The sequence below is a fragment of the Schistocerca serialis genome, chromosome 1 (assembly GCF_023864345.2).
Source record: "Schistocerca serialis cubense isolate TAMUIC-IGC-003099 chromosome 1, iqSchSeri2.2, whole genome shotgun sequence".
In the NCBI taxonomy this organism is placed as follows: Eukaryota; Metazoa; Arthropoda; class Insecta; order Orthoptera; family Acrididae; genus Schistocerca; species Schistocerca serialis.
In genome coordinates, this window is record NC_064638.1 from 306,871,198 (window position 1) to 306,888,749 (window position 17,552).

The following is a 17,552-nucleotide window of genomic DNA, read 5'->3' on the forward strand; positions in this document are numbered from 1 at the left end:
TAACGAGCCTGTGTCGCAAGGTCGCCGGTGAATTGCCGTAAACGTTTGCAGGTGTGGGTGGTGTCTTGCTGGTTACCGTTCCTCATACAACCATCGAGCTTCATGCGCATCACCGTCGGCTAGTCCATAAACAAAAACCATATCTCGTTGTTTTTCCAACGAATACTGTGCCGCTATGCTTACTGTGTAACTAAATCGCAGGGAACGTGTGTGTGCTCCGTAGCGAAGTTTTCATGTGAATGCCTCTGACGTGAGGTGGAGACAAACAGCAAGATCTATTCGAGAAGTGTGCGTAACACGTTGGAGAAGAGACGGGGCGAAGGACGTTTGTATGTGTGAACCGACAACCACAGCGCTGACCGTTGACCGACGAACGGCAACACGGCAATTCCACGGCCAATCGGAGCACGTGGCGCCAGATTTCCGCAGTTTAAAAATTGGTGCATTGTTGACCTACACAACATTAGTAATTTTTGTGAACGTGCGGGCCTTGGTATGGTGCTTCGACGACCAATCCAGCTGTCATGAAATACGGTATTCAATACGTCTTCAACCGCACGCGAGCTATGTACCGGACATCCATCATGTTGGAAGTACATCGCCATTCTGTCATGCAGTGAAACATAATGTAGTAACATCGGTAGAACATTACGTAGGAAATCAGCATACATTGCACCATTTCGACAGCCATCGATAAAATTGGGGCAAATTACCCTTCCTCCCATAATGCCGCACCATACACTAACCCGCCAAGGTCGCTGATGTTCCACTTGTCGCAGCCATCGTGGATTTTCCGTTGCCCAATAGTGCATATTATGCCAGTCTACGTTACCGCTGTTGGTGGATGACGTTTCGTCGCTATATAGAACGCGTGCAAAAAATCTGTCATCGTCCCGTAATTTCTCTTGTGCCCAGTTGCAGAACTGTACACGACGTTCAAAGTCGTCGCCATGTAATTCCTGGTGCATAGAAATATGGTACGTGTGCAATCGATGTTGATGTAGCATTCTCAACACCGACGTTTTTGAGATTCCCCATTCTCGCGCAATTTGTCTGCTACTGATGTGCGGATTAGCCGCGACAGCAGCTAAAACACATACTTGGGCATCATCATTTGTTGCAGGTCGTGGTTGACGTTTCACATGTGGCTGAACACTTCCTGTTTCCTAGCCGGTGAACGGTCCGGACACTTGGATGATGTCGTCCAGGATACCGAGCAGCATACACAGCACACGCCCGTTGGGCATTTTGATCACCATAGCCATACATCAACACGATATCGACCTTTTCCGCAGTTGGCAAACGGTCCATTTTAACATGGGTAATGTATCACGAAGCAAATACCGTCCGCACCGGCCGAATGTTACGTGATAGCACGCACTTATACGTTTGTTACTATTACAGCGCCATCTATCACATAGCGAAAAAAGTGGTCCAACTAAAACATTTATATTTTTTTACGTACCAAACGAATGGGGGGTTCCTTTTTTAAAAAAACGCAGTTGATATCCGTTTGACCTATAGGCAGCGCCATCTAGCGGGCCAACCATAGCGCCATCTGGTTTCCCCCTTCAAGCTAGACAAGTTTCATTCTTTGTAGTTTTTTCGTTTGATGCTTATTTCGTGAGATATTTGGACCGGTCTCGATCAATGGACCACCCTGTATAGATAGGGTGTTTCAGAAATTGTGGTCAATATTCAGTGCCATGAGAGGAATGATCATTCGAAACAAAAAAGTCAAGTAAACATGGGCCCTAAAATGTTTAACTTAAGAGCTATGAGCGATTCTTGATCTTCGATATTGTTACCAATCTCTTCTACTGCAAGTTCTTTGCATTCCATATTTGGGAAATGGTATTATGGACCAAAACAAGAAAATAATTTCCAGTAAATATCAACTCTAAAATGCATACCTTGAAAGTTATGAGCATTAGATGAGTTGTATTTCAAAGTAGTGAAGATGAACGAGTGCTCATAGCTCTTAAGATATGTTTTTTAGAGCCCATGTTTACTGGACATTTTTTTCTTGTTATGATCCATACTTCCACTTCTCAAAATATGGAAAGCAAAGAGCTTGCAGAAGAAGAGATATGTGTCACTGTATTGAAGATCAAGAATTGCTGTTCGCTCTTAAGGTACGCGTTTTAGATGTAATATTTACTTGCCTTTTTTGTTTCGAATGATCTTTCCTGTCATCTCCCTGAGTACTGACCGACGCTATTGAAACACCCTATATATATAATATAGACTGATTTCTTCCACCGTGCACAAACTCTAGGGACTGATCAATGAGAGGATACGGAACAGAAAAAGTCTGATGAACTTACGTCCGGAAATGCGTGGATTTATTCAATCATACATTGTTGCAGAGACTGCGGTCTGATGTGTGCCGTACCATGCAGCCACAGTTACAGTACGTTTTGAAAATGGATTCCATGTACCTCAACGCATGCGTGTACGCTTCGTAGCGTGTTCTGTCTCGCACGTCAACATTGTCAAAGGCAGCATGAATACGCTGCTCCAGTTTCTCCGCATCTGAAATGGGCTCTGCATACACGATACTTTTAGGTGGCGCCATAACCAGAAATCGCACAGGTTGAGATGCAGTGAACCAGCTTGCCATACACTGGACCCCCTCGTCCGATCCTTCGACCAGGGAAGCCACGATTTGTCCGAGTGTTGAGGACGAAGTGGGCTGGAGCACCATTATATAGCAGTCACATAACCCTTCGAATCATCAATGGGACTTCTTCCAGCAGGGGAGACAAAGTCACCTGCAAGAAACGCCGCTAGTTACGGCCCGTTAGGTGACGTGGAAGGAAGACTGCTGCCAAAAAATACGGTCGCCAATTATAAGGTCCCACACATTCTGGTGGCACCGATGCTGATGATTCGCTGTCACATTACCATGGGGGTTCTGCATACTATCCCACAGATGACCGCTATGAAAGCTTATGACACCACTCCGCGTACAGGTGACCTCATCTGTAAATAAGATGTATGACACAAATCCCGGAATCGTGGTTGTCTGGCGAAGAATCCAGTGGCAAAACTGCTCCCGATGTGGAAAGTCTGTCGCTACTAATCCCGGCAGACGCTGTAAATGACAAGGTTAGTAGCAGTTGTCAAGGACAGTGCTCCATACTGTCGTCTGGCTTACCCTGTACTGCGGGACAGCTGCCTGGTACGGACACGGCGGTCACCTTCCACACTATTAATCATATTTTCCTCCAAGTCTGGTGTCCGAACATTTCGGGTACGTCCTTCACGATTTCCTGCTTCCTGAAGCGACCCTGTCTCAGACAAACGGCGAAACACTGTTGCAAACGATTAATGCTGTGGCTGTTATCGGCAGGGATAGGTCTGCTGCTATAACCTTGCTGCCCGCCACCCGTTTACAATTGCCTTTCAATGAGTTCACACCATGTCAGCGAGCTCTCGATTCGAATACGGAACCATTGTGTGCAATACTGTATCACGTACATTACAGGGCGAATCAGCAAGAGAAGTAAATCGGACACTACATTACCATTTACTATGGCAGGAGAGGGCGCTGTGGCATGACGTGTGAGGAACAGCACCACTCTCTAGGAGGAAACCGCGCATAGTGTAGCTGTGTCTGCGTGGTTCAGCTCGTATTAGACTGCAGTCTCTGTAACAGACTGAGTAAATGCGTTCCAGGATATAAGTTCATAGACCTTTTTTGTTCGGATCCTCTCATCAATCATTCCCTTGGACATAAATGTCCAGGAAACATGGGTGCGAAAACGCATACGTTAGGAAATTTGAGACTTGTTCATTGTCGCTATGTGAAACACATCTACTATACTGCAATTTCTTTCCTATTACGAGCGGCCTAAAGAATTCAGTAACCAAATGAGGATAAATTCATTTGTTATCGTCCGTCGACACAGCATGCAGCAAACGTCTCTTAGTTCTGTCACTGTAAACCTTATTTCTAGTTCTGGATGTCTAGGGCATATACTAGTTCAAATGTAATCCATGTAATAAATTGGTGAAATCCTTTTACAGTGTAGTTTTATCTGTGAATTTACCAGCGTAATGTAGGCCTATCATTCACACGGCAAATGGTAGACAGAATCTTCTGTTGAACAATAGGCTTCCATTACGTTGGTAAGTCCAAAGATATAACTAAAATGTAAAGGTATTTCACAACCTCGTCAAAACACCAGCTGGTTTCATCTGAACTAGTTTATGCGTTGAATTATCCAGAACTGTGAACATGGTTTACAATAAGAAGACTAACACATGTTTTCTGGATACTTTGACAATTATTGAGGTATGGTTCAAATGGCTCTAAGCAGTATGGGACTTGACATCTGAGGTCATCAGTCCCCTAGACTTAGAACTTCTTAAACCTAACTAACCTAAGGACATCACACACATTCATGCCTGAGGCAGGATTCGAACCTGCGACCGTAGCAGCAGCAGCGCGGTTCCGGACTGAAGCGCGTAGAACCGCTAGGCCACAGCGGCCGGCTACAGAGGAATGTTTCCTCATTTGTTTACTGCACTGTGTAGATTTATCGTAATAGAAAAGAACTTACAGTAGAACAAATGTGTTTCACAATGGTGACAGTGAAATGTCTCATTTGCTGGAAACCTTTGTCTCGTTTCGGTCCTTAATGCCACCTCTCAAAACACGGGACATTTTTTCCACACCATATATATTTCAGCCGTTTAGGATTGGTAGATCCTAACATGAGGAACCACATTTTATTAGAGACAAAGTGTTCAACAACGCTTCTTGGCGACGCTAGGCGTCTTTTTATAACTGTTTATGTTGTTGATCTAGAAAGGTCTGATAATCAGATGGGCTGCAACTGCACACTACGTGCGCCAGTAAATTGGTAGAGATTTTCAACAAGAAAGGCTTCAAAATGAGTCTCTCTAAGTAGAGAAAGGTACACTCTTTCATGTTGACCATATGACTTGATTATAGGCAACACAAATTGCATACGCATGTTGCGGTGTGGCTGTATTTTGCCGTCTCTCAAGGGCATTAAAGTAAAACGGTGCCTAGCGTCACTGAGAAGCATCAGCGAATATTTTCTCTGTAACAAAGTTGTTGCCCATTACGTGATCTCTGAGCCCCAGACACTTCATCTGAAGGTAGTGACCCACCCTGTATATATGCCTAACTCGATCAAATGTTTGACAATGACGTGACATTCTGCGTGGTTGGAGAGTGACTACTGGTTGTCAGTACTACGCCTGACAAAAAGCTTAACAGTAGTGTAGAAGAGTGTTTAATGACGGCATACATATTGCGGTTAGTTTTCCAATGCAACCGCGACATCCTCTATAGCAGCGGTTCTCGACGTAGGGGAAGGGAATGGCTAAAGTTAAATATTCTGAGGGGTGAAAACAACAAGAGATCGACTTTAGTTCAATCAGTAAAGTAAATTATCTTTTAAAATCGTATGTATCATTAGACATTTATCGCCTCAGATAAGGTAACAATTACGACCTAAATTTTAAAAATACAGACAAGATCGTGTGGCACAATACCGCGAGAGACATAGTTTGTGAAACGAGTGTTTGAACGACCGTGTTACTTGGAGCTTACGGGTAGTCACAGATGATCAAAATTTGGCTCAACGGGCATCTTACTTGGTGCGATGCCTGCAGTGATTTGGTTGAACTATTTTGCCGATAGTGAGGCTCCAGATAACATTGACATTAAGTGCTTTCAGTTATTATTATATCACAAGTGAGCTTTATTCAAGAACTTACTTCTCGATTTGGAAACTCGGCAAGCTAATGCCTGCGTTGCAAAAACCATTTCCAGTTTAGAAGTAATATTTTCAGGTAGCTGAATTAGAGCCAAAGCATAGTTTCATGAACTTCTCGGGGACAACAAATTGACAAGGTTTGAATAAAACGGCATTGGCAACATTTTAACGAAAGGTGGTGGAGAGTATTAATTTTCGATAATGTACATTGGTCGAGAACAGATCGAATACCACAAAGACAGCGAACGGTATCTACAGAGGCGTGTTGCTTAGCAGAGGACGGACTTCGTTTGGGCACTGGAGTTTCGACATTACTTTTTTCCATTCGACTACGAGCGTGATTCTTAATATGTGAGCTAGTTTGAAGCCATTTTGAGTTATACGGCTAAATCCGAGCAGTGGAATAGCGTGATAGCGAGTGGCTGAAATGAAATGAGGGGATGGTATAGACCAAGAGAAAAAAAATAAATGGTTCAAATGGCTCTGAGCATTATGGGACTTAACTGCTGAGGTCATCAGTCCCCTAGAACTACTTAAACCTAACTAACCTAAGGACATCACACACATCCATGCCCGAGGCAGGATTCGAACCTGCGACCGCAGGGGTCGCGCGGTTCCAGACTGTAGCGCCTAGAACCGCTCGGCGACCCCGGCCGGCACCAAGAGAAAAGCAGAGATCAAACAAGGTAAAGTAATATGTCCGCAGAGATTGTGATATCAAGTAAGCAAAGAAATTGTTTTATGATTGAGATCAAGTCAATCAATTAAATTCAACAAAAAGGTGTGATTAGTAAGAAGGTGTGGTTTGTCTTGTATGGTACGCATTTAAATCAAGAACAATGAAGAAGCTGCCATAAAATCGTTAGGGAATAACCCAGAATGGCACAGCCTGTAATAAGAGTTGCATTTTAATAACAGAGTGAACTTCAAATTTCGGGGGTAGAAGTTTCATGCTTGTAACATTGTGGATTTTTTTATTTATTGTTATTATTTTATTATTTATTTTCTGGCCTTTACTGGACCACTCTAGTCAGTTATGAAACGCTTTATACAAGTAGTAGTTGTTATTTAATAAATCAATTAAGTTCAATAAGAATTCAATAAGACAATTCAATCATACAGAGGTTACACAGGGATTATTGTAATATATTATTATGTGAAGGGTGTTATGCTCTTCTGTCTGCTCAGAACTTCATTCTTTCAGATATTTTCTATCTTTCTTTATATTAGATCACTCTTCTGTATTCATTGATCTTCGTTTGTAGTTTAATTTGTGTGTCTTGCAGTACTCTAGTTTTCTCTGTTTTGTTTGTTAGCTGATCCACAGTAATTTGGAGTTCTCTTATATCTTCCTAATTTCTATGATCCATTTAATGTTGCTCTTACTATTCCACAGTTTTTCTATTTTTCTCTTACTTATTCCGTTTTCTGGTTTTCTCACCAGATGCCCGAAGAATGTGACGGTTTTCTTGCTGATCGTGCTCATTAACGGTTCTATTTTCTTGCGCACTGTTTCATTTGGAGCTATTCTCCGATTCCTATTTACTTGATATTTTTTAATTGTACACGTCTTCAAAAAAATGTTCAAATGTGTGTGAAATCTTATGGAACTTAACTGCTAGGGTCATCAGTCCGTAAGATACTACTTAACCTGAATTATCCTGAGGACAAACACACACACCCATGCCCGAGGGAGGACTCGAACCACCGCCGGGACCAGCCGCACATTCCATGACTGTAGCGCCTTAGACCGCTCGGCTGATCCCGCGGGGCTATACACATCTTAATTATTTTCTTCCTATCTGCGTATTTTGTCAGCACCTTCTGTATCAGATGTTTTGAAGTAGGTTTCCGCTGCATATGTTATTTCTGGTTGTTTGTAATGATTTAATTTTGCAAATAGATACAGGCTTTTTTGTTGTATGTGTTTTTGATACTATAATTTGCGTTGATTAGTTTCTTTATTCTATTCTGACATGTTGTTCAATTTACTAGGTAATGGACGTACGCTGAATCACGGGATGTACAACATTGGATTAATAATGACCAAACTTTATATAATTCAAAACCCGCGTGTGGGAGGGATGCTAGGCACGTGGTTGCAGCTTTTAAATTTCCCGTGTGTGTGTAAATACGATCTCTACCCTTGAAAACAACAAAGTTTGAGGCGTTGATTAATTTTGCGACCCACGTCATCGACTGAAGCGTATGACGAGAGACAGCAGAAGCACGCAGACTGCAGTGGGAGGCCTGCGCTGCTTGCCTTAGATCGGGAAGCCCCGGGCGGCGCCACCGCCGCTGCCTTTACCTTTGCCTCTGTTCGCGCGAACGGTGTGCTGTTGTCTCGACTCACGGCTGTTCAAAGTTTCTCCGTGGCTGACGCGAACTCTGGCGCCTGGCGAACTTGCTCGGCGCGGATTTGACTAGTTGGACAATTTCAGCTGCCTGGAATATTGCGGGCTGTCTAGATTTCTGGCGCAAGTTTCTTCCTCTACGAGAGCGCCGAACGAGGCAGTTTCGCAGTGAGGTGAACTGCCCGCAGAAACTGGCTGCGAATTTAATTAATAAATCGCGCCTCTGCTATAGCCACGGCTGAACTCCAGAAGGGAAAGCGGGGACCTCTGCTAACAGACCTGCGGGTGCAAAAAGCCCTCCGGATACGGGACCGACAAATCTGATCGCTGTCTTGGTGGGTGTATAGTATGGAAACATGGTTTTCGCAGCAGCCTTACAAATTGTCGAAAATCGTGTGAAAGAGAAACTATGACGAGTTGCACAAGAGCAGGCGGAAATACTGGATCAGAACACAATAAGAGTTTATTTTATTTGTTTTAACCATTCGGTTGTCTCTCTCCTCTGTCCTCAAAGAGAAATGTCTGTACTTCTGAGCAAATATAGCGGCTTTAGTGCGTATTGCTGAGAAGCAGTAAATTCCCGATTCTTCAAAGAATAGAACTCCCATGTATAAGCTTTAAACGTCTCATTACTTTACGTTAGTCATGTAAACGAGAAAAAGATTACAAAAGGTCAGAAATTGTTTTTAAAGTTTTTTGGCAATCGCTATCTGTTCTCACTGTAAAACACTATATAAATATATTTTGGGTAATTTGTGCTCCATTTTAATCAGAAGCTAGTTTTTTCACGCATCTCAGTGGTGATGACACCACCCCTCATGATATCCTATGTGCCACATTCATTGCAATATGTAGATGAAGTCTGCAAAATTAGTTGCGAATGAAGTTAAAAGTAAAGAAATAGTACATTAAAACTTCATGCATGATTCTGAATTTTTGCTGTGTTTTATTTTAAACAAAACAAATTTTTCACGCAGCTAAATTGTTATGAGGTCATATTTTGTAAACTGTGTGTCGTGAAGTATGTATTTTTCAGATAAATTTAGATTTATGTGTGGATAACAACTGCAAAATATGTTGCGAATAGGGTTAGTATATTGCAGTAATAAATTAAAAACCGTTTTCCACGCATCTCAGTGTTTATGTAGTCATATCTCCTGAACTGTGTGCAATACAGTGATATACCCTACTGGCCATTAAAACTGATACACTACGAAGATGACGTGTTATAGACGCGAAATTTAACCGACAGGAAGAAGATGCTGTGATATGCAAATGATTAGCTTTTCAGAGCATTCACACAAAGTTGGCGTCGGTGGCGACACCTACAACGTGCTGACATGAGGAAAGTTTCGAACCGATTTCTCATACACAAACAGCAATTGACCGGCGTTACCTGATGAAACGTTGCTTAGATGCCTTGTGTAAGGAGGAGAAATGCCTACCATCACGTTTCCGGCTTTGATAAAGGCCTGTCGTGATTGCGGTTTATCGTATCGCGACATTGCTGCTCGCCTTGGTCGAGATCCAATGACTGTTAGCAGAATATGGATTCGGTGGGTTCAGGAGGGTAATACGGAAGGCCATGCTCGATCCCAAAGGCCTCGTATCACTAGCAGTCGAGATGACAGGCATCTTATCCTCATGGCTGTAACGGATCGTGCAGCCACGTCTCGTTCCCTGAGTCGACAGATGGGGACGTTTGCAGGACAACAACCATCTGCACGACTAGTTCGACGACGTTTGCAGCAGCATGCACTATCAGCTCGGAGATAATGGCTGCGGTTACCCTTGACGCTGCATCACAGTCAGCAGCGCCTGCTATGGTGCACTCAACGACGAACCTGGGTGCACGGAAGGCAAAACGTCATTTTTTCAGATGAATCCAGATTCTGTTTATAGCATCATGATGGTCGCATCCGTGTTTGGCGACATCGCGGTGAACGCACATTGGAAGCGTGTATTCATCATCGCCATACTGGCGTATCACCTGGCGTGATGGTATGTGGTGCCATTGGTTACACGTCTCGGTCACCTCTTGTTCGCATTGACGGCACTTTGAACAGTTGACGTTACGTTTCAGGTGTGTTACGACCCGTGGCTCTACCCTTCAACGGTCCTTGCGAAACCCTACATTTCAGCAGGATAATGCACGACCGCATGTTGCAGGCCCTGTACGGGCCATTCTGGTTACAGAAAATGTTCGACTGCTGCCCTGTCCAGCACATTCTCCAGATCTCTCACCAATTAATAACTTCTGGTCAATGGTGGCCGAGGAACTGGCTCGTCACAATACGCCAGTCACTACTCTTGATGAATTGTGGTATCGTGTTGAAGCTGCATGGGCAGCTGTACCTGTACACGCCATCCAGTCTCTGTTTGACTCAATGCCCAGGCGTATCAAGGCGGTTACTAAGGCCAGAGTTGGTTGTTCTGGGTACTGATTTCTCAGGATCTATGCACCCAAATTGCGTGAAAATGTAATTACATGTCAGTTCTAGTATAATATATTTGTCCAATGAATACCCGTTTATCATCTGCATTTTTATTGGTGTAGCAATTTTAATGGTCAGTAGTGGAGTTTTGCAGCTACATTCAGTTGTATATGTAAATTATGCACGCAAAATGTGTTGCCAAAAGAGTTGTTAGTAAAGAAGTAGTAAACTGTAAGGTCATGCCTGACGTAGCGGTATTATTGCAAGAACAACGAAAATGTAGAACGATAAGCCTTTTTTTCCTTTCGTTATTTCATAGGAGAGCGTCAGCGAGAAAAGATCTCGTAAAAGTTTAAAATTATGTGTAACGTTTGTTGCATGTCACTAAGTGTTATCATGCTCAAATACTGGACGATGTAGTCTGGCTGTTAGTGCGTCGTTTGTTTTTTCACTCCCGCCCCATCCCGCTCAGAAGTAGGTGCTTTTAACTCCCAGAGTGGTTCTTTCCAGGAAGTAAGTGATACTGGCGCCAAGTTTGGTGGAAATCGATCCAGTGGCTTAGGAGGACATGTGAAATATACATGTAACATTCATTAACTTTTACAATATATATGAGCACTAGCATACGGCATACTGAAAGTTTTGGATCAAGGCAGTCAAGTAGATGCAGTATTTCATGATTTCCGGAAACCGTATTACTCTGTGCTGTATCTACGATTCTCGAAAGTACGATCGTACTGGGGATCAAGCGAAGTTTGTGACTCGTTTGAGGAATTTTAAGCAGGGAGTGCGCAACATGTTATCTTGGAGAGAAAGTCATCGTCAGTTGTAGAAATCTCAGGTGATAGCCCGCCCGGCTAGCGGCGCGATGTAAAGCGCTGCTTCCCGAGCGGTAAGGCGTGCCGGTCCCCGGCAGGAATCTGTCCGGCGGAGAAGTGTCGAGGTCCAGTGTGCCGGCCAGCCTGTGAATGGTTTTTAAGGCGGTTTTCCATGTACCTCGGAAAAAGCGGACTCGTTCCCCTTACTCCTCTTCACTTACACTGTGTCGGCGATTGCTGGGCAGACACTGTCTCCATGTAAGCGTTCACCATAATTACTCTACCACGCAATCGTTTGGGGTCACACTCGTCTCGTATGAGACGTTCCCGGGGGGCGTCCACTAGGTGACGAACCGCACAATAACCATGGGTTCACTGCGGGGCTGCGGTGGAGGGGGGGGGGGGGGGTAGGGGGACCGTGGTCTGCTGTGGCCTGTTGTGGGGCTGTGAACCACTGAGGGCTACGGCGGGACGAAGCCTCCCCATCGTTTCTAGGTCCCCGGTTTAATACACAATAGACAACTTCAGGTGTGCCTGATAATAGTGTGTTTGGACCCTTGTTGTTCATGTTGTATAATTAACAGTAACCTCAGACGTTTTGCAGATGATGCAATCTATACAAATTAATATCTGAAAAATCTGCATAAATATCCACAAAGATGATGATAAGATTTCAAAGTGGAGCAAAGATTAGCAAACAAATGTAGCAGTACATTCAAACGTCGTGTCTAATGCTTAAGGTTTGCTGCGAGAAAACAAAAATGTAGTAAGCGATAAGCCTTTTTTAACTTTAATGATTTTGTTGTGGTCGTCAGCAAGAAAAAGATTCATGAAAATTTGTAGGAATTCTCTAAGTGCTCTGACTCTGATTCTCAAATATTGGATGAACATAGTCTGCGAAATATGCGCCTAGTGAGCTACGCTGCTTCAAGATACAGTTTCTAGCTGTAATACTTGTCTTACTGTATCAAACCACTAGCACAATATTATACCTGTTAATTAGTAGATTACGATGGAATTTTAAATTTTTAAATTCGGTCAATAATTATATGAAATACTGAAAATAAAATTTATCTTCACAGTGGATAGGCAACCTGCAAGTAAGGCTGTGAACCATGAATCACAACCAGGGTAAGTTGGCTAGTAATGCAGATTCGCTCTTATTTATTACTGGAATGTGTTTTTTTCTTATTGTATCACCAACAGTTTTTATTTTATACAACTTTTTATCACGCCTGGATTCCTCTACAGCACCACGGAAGTCGAGGTTCCATCAATGAACGTGGAAGTGGACTACAAGTATCACAAGCCCTTCTGTGCTCCCGAATCTAAAGTAAACTAAAATACTCATCTTAGCTAACAACTCTGTGACAATTTATCCACCAAACTAAAGCTGTTAAGCAAATAACACATTTATTTACTAAATAAGTAGTAACAGAATTGAGAATGTGGGGAATCCCACAAACAGTTTGGGAGCAGACACCAGCCTCCTCCTTGTTCACTCAGAGATGGGCCGTTGTTTTTGTCTAAATTGTTCTCGTAAATATGTGCTGCTAATTTGCTCAGTACCTCCTCTCATCTCTGTCTCAAAGTATACGTGACGAATGTGTGGCGTGGAACGGTTGCGTCTCTTAGAGGCCACTTGTACGCACATTGGGAGCTTTGATATTACGTGATTATGATTTATTTCTGGTGCGGTTCTTTGAACAGAAAAATTTTAACCACTTCCTAATTAGTCACAGATCGATTGTAGTCCGTAACCATTGAGGAAACATGTTTGTTTCATTGTTGGCTAAGTGTGTGTTGCTTGCAATCTCTCTCGGACACCTGGAGAACGCCTCAAGTATTCTTCGATAATATTGGTCATTGTACTTCCCGTTATTCGAATATTGAAGTTCGTATTCCAGTTTATTTTTCTGATTTTGTAGCAATCTCACCTTTTCAGAAACCATCTTTATACATTAGTTATCCACAGATTTTCGTTTAATTGTTAGTTAAAACGCAGAGAACAATTATTTGCATGTGTTCCAAAAGCTGACAATGACGTTTCTTCCATTCTCCATCTTCAGAAGTGTGTCTGTCTGGCTTTGTGAGCCCACAGATTCGATTTTGAATATAAAACCGCTTCAGCTGCAAGTACTTTATTTATAATTACGACCTTTTTTGCAGCGTCTCACCTGCATCATCAGGTGCAATAAATTCAAATCGTGTTCTGATCAGGAAGGAGAACGGGATGACCCAGCGTTCACAGTGAGCACTCTTTCGCGGACGTCAGTTATGAAATACACTACTGGCCATTAAAATTGCTACATCAAGAGGAAATGCAGATGATAAACGGTTATTCATTGTTCATCTATATTGTACTAGAACTGACATGTGGTTATGTTTTCACGCAATTTGGGTCCATACATCCTGAGAAATCAGTACCCAGGACAACCACGTCTGGCCGTAATAAAGGCCTTGATACGCCTGGGCATTGAGTCAAACAGAGCTTGGATGGCGTGTACAGGTACAGCTGCCCATGCAGCTTCAACACGATACCACAGAGTAGTGACTGCATTTTGTTATCCATATGTTATATCGGTTTCAGTTTTTACATTGCACACAAAAATGTCTCTACACCCAAAATTACGATAGTGAAAAGAATAAACAATTTAAAAACAAATCGCAGCAAAGATTTCATTTAAAAATTATATGATATGATTCTTGTACAGGAAGGGCTGCCACGTCATATCGAATATAACATCGACAACATTTAAATAGGATCGAATGCTTATGGCTCTTTATTAATTCTTACTCGTAAGTAATTTATTGATTTACCTGAATTTAAAATCCACTCGCGTAACCTTTCTTTATCTTTGACGGGAAATCTGAACATTTTTAGTTCAGGATTTGTTCGTCTACTCCTTCCGCAGCTGTCATACCGAGGACCTACGAGTATATCGACTCGATCCACTACCACCGGTATGTCAGAAACAGCTGTACTTCACAGACGCCAAATAGTGGAAAGCTGCACGCGTTCGGCCGATGTTGCCACATATTCCACAGAACGGAGTGCCATCTAGTGGTTGATTCCAGAAGTAAGGGTGTGACGCTGTTGCCGCCTGGTGGCCGTTCCCTGACAAGGGTTGCCTGCTAGACCAAGCGATTGGGCAATCTGTTTCTGGGGTTTTGCCATTCGTGCACCCAGGTTCGTCGTTCGCAACATCGCAGGCGCCCCTGTCTGTGACGCAGTGTCAAGGGTAACCGTAGCCATGGTCTCCGAGCTGATAATCCATGCTACTGCAAATGTCGTCGAACTGTTGGTGCAGATGGTTGTTGTCTTCCAAACGTCCCTATCTGTTGACTCAGGGATCGAGACGTGGCTGCACGATCCGTTACAGCCATGCGGATAAGATGCCTGTCATCTCGACTGCTAGTGATACGAGGCCGTTGGGACTCAGCACGGCGTTCCATATTACCCTCCTGAACCCACCGATTCCATATTCTGCTAACAGTCATTGGATCTCGACCAAGGTGAGCAGTAATGTCGCGAAAGGATAAACCGCAATCGCGATAGGCTACAATCCGACCTTTATCAAAGTCGGAAATGTGATGTTACGCATTTTTCCTCCTTCCACGAGGCATCACAACAACGTTTCATCAGACAACGCCGGTCAACTGCTGTTTGTGTATGAGAAATCGGTTCGGAACTTTCCTCATGTCAACACGTTGTAGGTGTCGCCACCAGCGCCAACCTTGTGTGAATGCTCTGAAAAGCTACTCATTTGCATATCACAGCATCTTCTTCCCGTCGGTAAAATTTCGCGTGTGTAGCACGTCATCTTCGTAGTGTAGCAATTTTAATGGCGAGTAATGTAGTAACATAGTTGACAATGTGGGGAATCCCACAAACAGTTTTGGAATAGACACCAACCTCCTTCTTGTTCACTCAGAGATGGGCCTTTGGTTTTGTCTAAATTGTTCTTGTAAATCTGTGCTGCTAATTTGCTCAGTACATCGTCTTATCTCTGTCTCAAAGTATACGTGACGAATGTGTGGCGTGGAACGGTTGCGTCTCTTCGAGGCAACTTGTACGCACATTGGGAACTTTGATATTACGTGATTATGATTTATTTCTGGTGCGCTTCTCTAACAGAAATATTTTAAAAACTTCTTAATTAGTCACAGATATATCGATTATAGACCGTAACCACTGAGGAAAGATGTTTGTCTCATTGCTAGCTAAGCGTGTGTTGCTTGCAATCTCTCTCGGACACCTGGAAAACGCCTCAAGTATTCTTCGATAATGTTCGTCAGTGGATTTCCCGTTATTCGAACATTAAAGTTCGTATTCCAGATTAGTTTACTGATTTTGTAGCAATCTCACTTTTTCAGAAACCATCTTTATACATTAGTTATCAACAGCTTTTCGTTTAATTGTTAGTTACAAACGAAGAGAACCATTATTTAAATTTGTTCCAAAAGCTGAGAATGACGTTTCTTCCATTCTCCATCTTCAGAATTGCACTTTATTTATAATCACGACCTGTTTTGCAGCGTCTCACCTACATCATCAGGTGCAATAAAATCAAGTCGTGTTCTGATCAGGAAAGAGAACGGGATGACCCAGCGTTCACAGTGAGCACTTTTTCGCGGACGTCAGTTATGAAATAGCATAAAGCAACATAAAACGCTCCCGTGGTACCATGACTACCAGTATGTGATGAGCTAACGGCTCCCCATATACCGAAAAATTTATCAACAACCGACCCCATACGGTCATCTAAGGGATTATGTAAAATGAAGCAGCATCGGTCCCTTATTTACCACCGGAAACGCGCGCACTGTATGCATAAAAATTAGAGTCGAAGCCCACTGAGGCAGAAACCAAAATATGAAATAATTTTATTGCACCGTCACATACTTGTTGAGCTTCAGCTCAAATGCTCAATACGTGAAGCAACGTTCTGTTTCTGATCCCATGCCTTTTTATAATGTGACATGCAACAAATTTATTCGTCTGTTCTGAAATACTCGAAAGATTTATTTGGTTCAATACTGAGTTTCAGCCAAAATAAGTGACTAACTATAGAGCCAACTTTTTTAACGTTCTGTTCCAATGAATGACTCCCAAAAATAATTACTCCCAAAGATAATTATACCCATAAAACGGATTTTATGAACGTTATTCAATAATAACCCCACATTGTGAAGTAAAAGTTCAAAATTAAAGGTGTTCACCTGAAACGTCGGAATGAGTGCACGAATCTAATGTCTTCTGTGGTGTTGTAAATATTGAGTGTTGGCATTTGTATGTGGTTTTTAACAAATAACACAAAAATTCAGAACTTTTGTTGCGTTTTGAAAATTTGAAACTTAGTAATCTACGGAATTCGAGCGTTTTTACGTCACAGAACATTAGCATGTAAAATCTGTTGTCCAGTGAAAGTGAAAACTGTTTTAATAGCAGATTGAGACAATGCGCCATCATTTTTGGCTATTTATGAAACAACGATTGGGAACTATGGTGATCCGATACCATTAAAAAGCGCTATTGCTCCAGGAAAAGATAAATGGTCACACACCGTCGGTTATGACAGTGAAAGGTCACGAGCTGGTTTACTTAGAAGTGCTCTAAAAACATCACAGATACGAGTGTATGAAACTTTTTCGGTTTCCTAACCCAAAAAGTGATGAAAGAACATATCGTCCCTACACGCCATTGTTAGTAAGAGTTCAAAATAAATTTCGTTTTTAGGGAATCGCTGGAACGAAAGCACTGAGAGTAGATCAAGTCGTTTTTTATATCAGAAAATATTTTCCTTTAAATGGTTCAAATGGCACTGTGGGATTTAACATCTATGGTCATCAGTCCCCTAGAACTTAGAACTACTTAAACCTAACTAACCTAAGGACATCACACAACACCCAGTCATTACGAGGCAGAGAAAATCCCTGACCCCGCCAGGAATCGAATCCGGGAACCCGGGCGCGGGAATCGAGAACGCTACCGCACGACCACGAGCTGCGGACATTTTCCGTCAAGATGTTTTTACAGATTTATCAATCTGCTCTCGTTTAGAAACTATTTTGTTAGTTATCTGCTCAAATTCATTTGGTTACAGTGATTTAAGACATAGTCTATAATGAAGATATGCAACAGTGCATGCAGTATTTCATATGAACATCATATATGAATTTTGTCAT